The sequence below is a fragment of the Myotis yumanensis genome, unplaced genomic scaffold (assembly GCF_028538775.1).
Source record: "Myotis yumanensis isolate MYYU_CA2020_CCGP unplaced genomic scaffold, mMyoYum1.0.hap1 SCAF_14, whole genome shotgun sequence".
In the NCBI taxonomy this organism is placed as follows: domain Eukaryota; kingdom Metazoa; phylum Chordata; class Mammalia; order Chiroptera; family Vespertilionidae; genus Myotis; species Myotis yumanensis.
In genome coordinates, this window is record NW_027223765.1 from 12570048 (window position 1) to 12579183 (window position 9136).

General features: G+C 43.3%; 1 pseudogene; it reads left to right on the forward strand.

Moving 5' to 3' along the window:
* Positions 1-6994: 6994 nt before the first annotated feature.
* On the forward strand, positions 6995-7341 carry LOC138992599 (dynein light chain roadblock-type 1 pseudogene; annotated as a pseudogene).
* The last annotated feature ends 1795 nt before the right edge of the window (positions 7342-9136 follow it).

Below are 9136 nucleotides of genomic sequence, written 5' to 3' on the forward strand. Positions count from 1 at the left end.
CATTGATTGGTTGCCTCCTGCATGTGCTGTGCCCCAGTCAGGGCCCGGGTTGGGGAGGAGCCTGAAACCAAGGTAGATGCCCTTGACCGGAATTGAACCCAGGACCCTTTGGTCTGCAGGCTGACGTTATATCCACTGAGCCAAACCAGCTAGGGCTGAGCTTGTATTTTTTGTTTGTTTGTTTTTTAAATATATTTTTATTGATGTCAGAGAGGAAGGGAGAGGGAGAGAGAGATAGGAACATCAATGATGAGAGAGAATCATTGATCGGCTGCCTCCTGTATGCCCCCAACCCCCCAAATGGGGATCAAGCTCGCAACTTGGGCATGTGCCCTTGACCGGAATTGAACCTGGGACCCTTCAGTTTGCAGTCCAATACTCTATCCACTGAGCAAAACCAGCTAGGGCTGCTTCCTCCACTTTCTACTTTCTTGGGAACATTTCCTTAATAAATCACTTCTGCATGAATATGCATCTCAGAGTAGGCTTGCAGGGCACCTGACCCTCTAGGAAAATTCCCCAAAGCCTCACCTCTCCAAGGCCACCTTGGCCCCTCCCATAGGATGTCTCATATCTCCCTGTGAAATAATGCCTGGCCCAGCAAGGATCCTCTTAGACCAGTGATGGCGAACCTATGACACGTGTGTCAGAGGTAACACGTGAACTCATTTTTTTGGTTGATTTTTCTTTGTTAAATGGCATTTAAATATACAAAATAAATATCAAAAATATAAGTCTTTGTTTTACTGTGGTTGCAAATATCAAAAAATTTCTATATGTGACACGGCACCAGAGTTAAGTTAGGGTTTTTCAAAATGCTGACACGCCGAGCTCAAAAGGTTCGCCATCACTGAACTAGAGTGTCTACTCCATTCACAAAATTTCCCAGTTTCTGGGAAGACTCAAATATATAGGGGCAGGTCCCTCTTAGTCATGTGTGAGCCACTTGAACCTACCACTCTAGTCATGGTTGTTTGGACTAAGGATGGGCACCTCACCTAAGTTGGGCCAATCAGATTCTCTTCCCAGAAACTGGAAACTTAAACTGAACAGAGCAGTTGGGACTTGTTGGCTTGAGTCATACCATAATGGCATCATCATCACCCTAAGGGGAAGGTCCATGAACACCTGGTCCTGCCCTATCCAGGGCTTGGATGTTTAACTCTTTCAATAGTTGCGTTCCAATAAATTTCCATTTTTGCCTACATTTGCTAGAGCATCTTTCTGTTTTTTTGTAACCAGAAGACTTAACTAATATCATATATTAACATCTGGAACAAGCATTACTTGTTTGTCATTTTCACAAGCATAGTACAGCTTAGGCACTCAGTGAATGTTTGGTGCCTCAATCAATAGCTCTCTGCAGAAAACAGAAAAGTACCTTGAATATATACATATATGATTTGGGTACGTGTACAGGCTTGAAAATGGGGAAATGAAGGCAATAGAGTGATTGGATTAAAAGTGTCTTCCTTTTGACAGCCAAAAAAAACAACTGGCCCGTGTTTCTCAAAAGTGTTATGTTTATGAAAGAGTTTAAAAAGAAGAAAAGTTGAGGAATTGCTGCTGATTAAAAAAGCTAGGTGTGTGATCATGGATTGGTTCATGAATGAGAAGAGGGGAAGGTTACTGTAAAGGATATAATGGGGCAATTTGGAAGTCTAAATATGTGCTGTATATCAGATGACATAATTATTTCAATGCTATATTTCTGAAATGCGATTATTCTATTGTGGTTATTTGATGTAATACACTTGTTCTTGGGAACTACACACTGAAGTATTTAGGGGTAAAGCTGCATGATGTCGGCAACTTACCCTCAAATGATTTATCAAAACTACTACTGCCGCCTGGCTGGTGTGGCTCAGTGGTTGAGCATCCACCTATCAACCAGGAGGTCACAGTTCGATTCCAGGTTAGGGCTCAATCCCCAGTGTGGGGCGTGCAGGAGGCAGCCAATCAATGGTTCTCTCTCACCACTGATGTTTCTATCTCTCTCTCTCCCCCTCTCCCTTCCTCTCTGAAATCAATAAAAATATATTAAGAAAAAGATATATACCTTTTTACACTGCTTAAATGAATCAGGACAATGAGTAAGGAGAAATAAATCTGGGGATATAAGTTAATGAATTAAACCATACATGCTGTTGCTTCCCAAGTATCTTGAGTGACAGAGCCAGAAATTTTACCTTCAGAAATCAGGATGTTGCTGTCAACATAGAAAATCAGGCCAGCAGAAGGGTGTTCTCGGGCACAAAACAACTGGTTTTGCTGGTGGTGGCTTCTTAGACAACATGTGGGTGTTCACTGTAGCCATCAAAACAGGCAGAAACCCAGAGAAAAATAGTTGGGTAGTTGTATCTCCTGCTTATCAGCAGGCAGTTTATAGTTATTTTTGAAATAATTTTGAAAGTTCAAGCAAACAGAATAAGCCCTTTAAAGGACTGGTAGGTACTGCAGCTTAATTAGAAAGTCTGGGTAAGCCAGAGGCATAGGAATGGGGCATGTGGACCCAAAGAAAATGCTTTTGTGTGTGTAGAAGAAAATGGACTTGAACCTGTAAGAACTGTGAAGTGTTTCCATTTTCTGCCACTTGAGAAGGATCTGTGACAAAGGTGTCACCTGAATTTAAGAATAGAAAACAGTCTATGAAAGACACCTTACTATGTAAGGGTGTGGCAGCTAATGAGAAAAAGGCCTTCTCTCTCAGACTTCAAAGCATTACCTCATTTTGCCCTAGGGTGGCTCAAATCGAAGCAGAGAAACCGTCTGAACATGGGGAGCACACCCACTAACATGCTGTTTGTTAACTCTGGACCTGCTGAAGACAGTGAGCTCTTGCTTCCACTCCTAATTCCATTCTTGCAATGGGGAGACATGGCACCATATATTGAGGTGTTCTGTTTTTAAATGTGCCAGGTGCTCTGCTAGGCCATCATTCACACACAATCACAAAGTCTCCTGGACAATTCAATGAGGCAGGTATTATCCCCTCCCACTTTTGTACCAATGAGGAGACAGCCTCAGATGGGTGAAATGACCTGCCCAAGACCATACAGTGGGTAGAGAGCAAAGATTAGCACACAACTCCATCTGATCCCAAACCTTAGGCTCTTGGCTGCAAGGAAATGCCCAGACAGACTGAAGTGTCTGGTGCCCTTGTCCACAGTCTGCCCCACGCCTCTCTTGCTACTTAGCAACATTTCCTTGCTGAGTGTGATCTCCAAATCCGCATCAGCCAGCATCTCCTGGAAGCATCTTAGACTTGCAGAAACTCAAGCCCCACCCCAGACATACTGAGCCAGAATCTGCCCTTTGGAGAGGAAGCCCAGATGACGAATGTGACCACCTTCCTCACTAGAACATCTACGACAGGCCTTTCACGAAGTGCTAATTATCCTGTGGCAGAATGCACCTCTGAAAACCTACTTCTGTGCCCTTTGTCAAATCTTTGACTTTTAAAGGGTGTTTCTTCTACTTCAAAAGGGGTGTCACTTCTAACTGACCGCTTGAAAGAACAGAAATTTCCATGGATCCAGCAGGGGGAAGAAGTAAGGGAAGTATTAGAAAGGTTTTCCTGGTAAGCCTAGCCAGCTGCATTTCCTGGCCCGTGGATAGTAGAAGGTAATGCTAAATATTAACACTTAAAAAGATTAGCGGAGATCATAGGAGGAAGATTTTCATTGCGTTAAAGGTCATTTATTCCCAAATCTCTTCATTTCAAGGGAGCCTCAAACAGTCCTTGAGGAGGGGCCTCATAGTGGAAGTGACAGTGCCTGCAATATACATCAGACCTGGAGTCTAAGTCTCCATTCAACAAACAAGAAAGGTTCCAGCTGCCCTCACAAAAGTGCTTTGCCTTTCCCAGGGTAGTTTTCACTGAGTCAGTCTGACCCAATGGGCTGTATTCCCTCTGGTTTATTTTTCCTCCTAGGCACCCCACCAAACCTCATGGTTCTTCCAAACGTAGGAAGATATATTTTATCTTATGTGTAGTCAGCTGATGGGGAAGGAGGCACCCTTTCAGGCCCCCCAGCATCAGAAGAACATACCTCCCTTCTCATTGGGGAGCCAGTTGTCTGATCATTCCATCTTCTGTGTCGTGATGCAATTTAGTTTCTAAAAACAACCCAAGTCTCGAGTCTGAGTCTGGCCCATGGGTGCTTCTTTCAGAGGCTTGTCAAGGGCTTGCTTACATGTGTGCCAGGAGAAGTGGTACATAATTGCCAAAAATTGCAAGTGACTAAATCTCTTAGACAGTTTCCTTATCTGAAAAACAACAAAGAGGGTTTGGGAGGAAACCATCTGTGGGTTCCTGCAAGTTCAAGGACTCTGATCCTGTATGTTGGCACACCTGGCCTGTCACTCCGCAGCCAACGAGTTATCTCCACCAGGGAGTGCCTGTAGAACGCAGCCCCTTAACTCTGTCTTCAGACTTTTGGTCTCATTCCCTTTTGACTCTGTAATTTCACACCCAAGAGTACAGTTTGACAAAATACCCAGAGATCACATGGTGTTCACCACAAAGGTGTTCACCACAAATTTACAAAGGTATTCAACACAAATTTACAGAAGAATGGCCAAGGAGTTCATGGCACATCCAGGTGATGGCATATGATTGAGATGACAGAAACATTTTCAAGAATTGTCAATGACATGCAAAATATGTTTGAGCCCCCGTGAAGGGATTTCCATCTAAAATGGAACTAGAGGATATGAAATGGAGAATCTCAGGTTTCAGGAATACAATTCCACATTACATCATCTAGGAGAACAAACTTCGCTGAGAGACTGATTTCCCGTAAAATGCCTGATTTACAGAAGACCCAGACTTATCTCCTGGCCAATGAACATCTGCCAAAAACCCTTCTTCATTCTCAAGCCAATGAACTTACTGCTTGGCCTCCGACTGGACATCCCCCTTGCCCATGAACACAGCCCTCTACCCCCACACTTACCCTCTACCCCCACGCTTACCCTGTAACTTGCTACGGCATGTGTTTCCTGAATTGCAATTCCTCTGCTATTCCCAAATCAACTCAATTTCTGGTCACTTGAGTTTTCCTCAGTTTACTTTATTTAGGTTGACACATGGTGTGCTATAGGAAGAACAGGTTAGAAAATCATATATATATAGAAGATCCCAACTGATCCCAATATAGGATTATACTATAAAAATTCTGAATTTTATGTACATATTTATAAATTTGTCTTTTTTGTTTATATACTTACAAAAGATCAGAAAATGGACTTACAGGTGATTTTCCCCCTTCTTTACCATTTTCTGTATTTTCTTAGTTTTCTGCAATTACCGGAAGTATGTCTTGTTTTTATAAACCAAAAGAAAGCAAAAGTGTTCTTTCTTCTTAGAAGAAGAATTAAAATAGAACATGTGTGGACCTTCTTATTTGTCTGCAAGAGAGCTGATGTGGGTACCCGGCACTATGCTAGACATCTTGTACTCATTGGATTTAATTGTCATGGCCATCATAGGTAATCAACAGTGTCTTGCATCATCTAGATATAGATGATGGAGCCTGAGCCCTGTTCTTCCTTGTTTCTTGCAAGTACTGTCGTCTCAATTTTCTGCTGAGTGTCAGTGGCGTCATCTTCTGCCCACACTTGTGCTGACTCTACAGGGAGAGGGTGACCTCATTTACTCTGAGTACAGTTGGAGAAGGGGGATGGAAATGACAAATGGTGAAGGCTTCAGTTCTAATTTGCTTTTGCTCTACAGCCAGTAGCTACAGCTGGGTTTTCTGCTACCCCCTCTTAAAGGCAAACATATCTTGAAGGCAAAATGGTCTTTCAAAAAGACAGACTCTCTATTTTAAATGAGGAACACAATGCTTGTTTATGAGTCTGTCTTTGACTCTTGTAACAGACGCTGTTAGTGCCCCACCCATGTCCTTTGCCTACCTGGAGGACTTCCTATGCCTCTGTTTGAGGACATTCTCTGACCTTGGAGGGTGGGGCTATTCAGTCCCCTTTAGGGCAGGCCAGAAGTGTCAGTTAATGTCCCAGGTGCAACCTTCAATCATTGAGGAGTGGGAGTTGGTGTATCAGTACCACAACTCATCCCTCAGAGGGACCGTTTGGAGGCATGTACCTGCAGACTCTCAGAGAGTCCTCAGCAGGATTAAGTACCAATTGCCCACAACTGAAACTTGCTATTTAACATCTGCTTTACTGGCTCTCCACTCTCCCCTTCTCCCTTACCCATTCCCTCATGTGGTCCTGAATAAACTACTGGCACCAAAATCCTTGCCTCAGAGTCTGCTTCTGCATTTGAGGGAATCCAACTAAAAGAACCTCACTCCTTGTGAATCTGACAATGTTCTTGGGCCATTTGGAACAAAAGACATCACCTTTATCCCCTACAAACTAAGGTGGTATTAGGGATGTTGAGTTCATCTACTGTATCGGTCATAAAGCATGAAGATGCCCTACATTCCAGTGGTTTGAAACTATCCAAGTTGGATATGCTTAGCACCAGTTAAAACCCTTGGTGCCAGTAAGCAGTGAATTGTTTCCTGTTACTACAAAGAAAGAACACATTCTGGTCACTGGTTGCAAAAAAAAAAAAGACAGAACCCATTTTATTTCCCTAAAACTATAAAGACGTTGCCCCCCAGGCAAGTGAGCTTTTAAATTATTGTACCCTGCCCTTACCGGTTTGGCTCAATGGATAGAGCGTAGGCCTGCAGACTGAAGGGTCCCAGGTTCGATTCCGGTCAAGGGCATGTACCTTGGTTGTGGGCACATCCCCAGTAGGGGGTGTGCAGCAGGCAGCTGATCAATGTTTCTCTTTCATCGATGTTTCTAACTCTCTATCCCTCTCCCTTCCTCTCTGTAAAAAATCAATAAAATATATTTAAAAATCAATAAATAAATTATTGTACCCTAAAAATAACATTCTCATCCCCGAGTGGGTTATAGAAATTGAAAGGGTAGCGGCTATGCTGGCCTCAGGGAGCTTGCCAATTGGTCTGCAATGGCAGAGGTGGAGGAGACACTGAAGCGATGTCAGAGCCGGAAGGAATGCAGGGAATCACTGTGGTGAACACAGAAGGCATTCCCATTAAGAGCACCATGGACAATCCCACCACCATACAGTACACCAACCTCATGCACAACTTCATCTTGAAGGCCCAGAGTACCGTGTGAGAAGTTGACCCCCAGAATGACCTCACCTTCCTTTGAATTCACTCCAAGAAAAATGAAATTATAGTTGCACCAGATAAAGACTATTTCCTGATTGTGATTCAGAATCCAACTGAATATCAACCAAAGAACTTGTATACATATATGCATAACCCATGGACACAGACAATAGGGTGATGAAGACCTGGTGCGGGGGGCGGGGAGGGCTAGAAGGGGTCAATGGGGGGGAAAAGGGGACATATGTAATACTTTCAACAATAAAGATTTAAAAAAAAGAAGAAGAAAAGAATCCAACTGAATAAGCCACTCTCTTGGCTCCACACGTCATTCCTTAATTTAATGTCCCCCAAGAATAATAGTGTCAATCATGTCAACCAACTGGCAGGTGGAAATCACGTTAGAGTCCATGCAGACCAATTCAGTGACCAAGGTGGGATGCAGCACCACCCCATCCCACTAGTCACCCCTCTGCTGGCCAGTTGCCCGTGAGATCCTAGGAGGGCCTTCTTTCCTCAAGTCCAGGTTTTGGAGCAAGAACTTGTGAGAAGCCTAGACCCTGCTTCCTCCTGACCTTCAGTTCACTTTGTTGCCCTTGGAAAAGGCTGTTTTTCTTTAACTAAAAATAACTGAAACTTGAAGAAGAAAAAACCCCTGAAATGGTGGGTTATTTTCATCCACCCCCAGAGCAGCTGCTCAGGAACTCTGAATGCTGGAGGGAATTATGCAATGACTTGGTGCTGTCTTCGACTTGGCAAAGCAAATCATTGTTCTGTGATGGGCTTTCAAAGTAATGCAATAGGACATTTGAGGTTCTATGCAGGAAGGGAAGAAAAGGGATTGAGACTGGGACAGATGAAGAGAGGACTAGGTGTCTGCATTACATGCAGGGCCTATCTACCCTCCTGCTCACCTTGGGAGCCTCCGGCCCACCATGCTCAGGAAGGCCCTGATCCTCTCTGTCCTGTTCTCCCTGTCTGTGATTTCCTATACTACCTCTAGGACAGATCACTGACCTAGAGTTAACCACTGACTTCATACTGTCAACCACTGACCTAGGGTTGACCACTGACCACAAGAATTTGCTGACAGGTGTCTGGAGAATACACAGGCTTTTGAACTGTCTTCTGATGTGGAGTCAAGCACCCCCAGCTTTGTAGAAGAAGCCACGGAGGCCACAGTCGATTGCAGTTCAATTCACACAGAGTTTTTGAGTGAAGATTATTGCAGATGCCACTGCTGTTTATCATGACTAGAGCACCCAACCAAACCAGCACCTCCACAGGAAGCCACACGTTCTCAATGCTTGTTTAAAATGAAGCAAATTCTCCATGAGCTGTGATCATTACTCTGCAGCCCACCACTTCCTAATAGTCTGAGCTTCTGAACAAGCCTATCATTACAATATAGGAGATTGTGTAATCGTAGAAAACTGTAGAGAACATGGAATACACCTACCCAGTTGAGGAGAAAGTGCAGAGTAAAGGGAATTGTACATAGACAGAGGAAAGGCAGTTCTTAACTATTTCCCATTTAATATGGGATCAATAAATGTTCATTTGAATTGAAAAAAAAAAAAGACTGGATGAAACTAGGGCTTTGTGAGACCTAAGAATATTTTCCAAACAACAGGGATGATTGATAATTAATATTTGTATTATGCTTTCTACCTTACAAAGCCCTTCCATAGACTTAGCCTTACTCAATCCATAACAGCCCTGTAAGTATTTAACCCATCCATGTATAGATGAGGAAACTAAGGCTCAGAGAGGTCAAGTAATATGCTGCAGTAAACCCTGTCAATATAGCTGAATGTCAGTTGCCACGTGACATCACTCTTGGTAGTTTTCTTACAATCAAGACGACAAAGAAATATCTCTGTATGCATACCCCTAACAAAAAATGGGAAAATTAAATAGAGATCACAATGGCTATGTATTGAAAGAAAATTATGAGGGCAGTGTTCTTTGTGAAA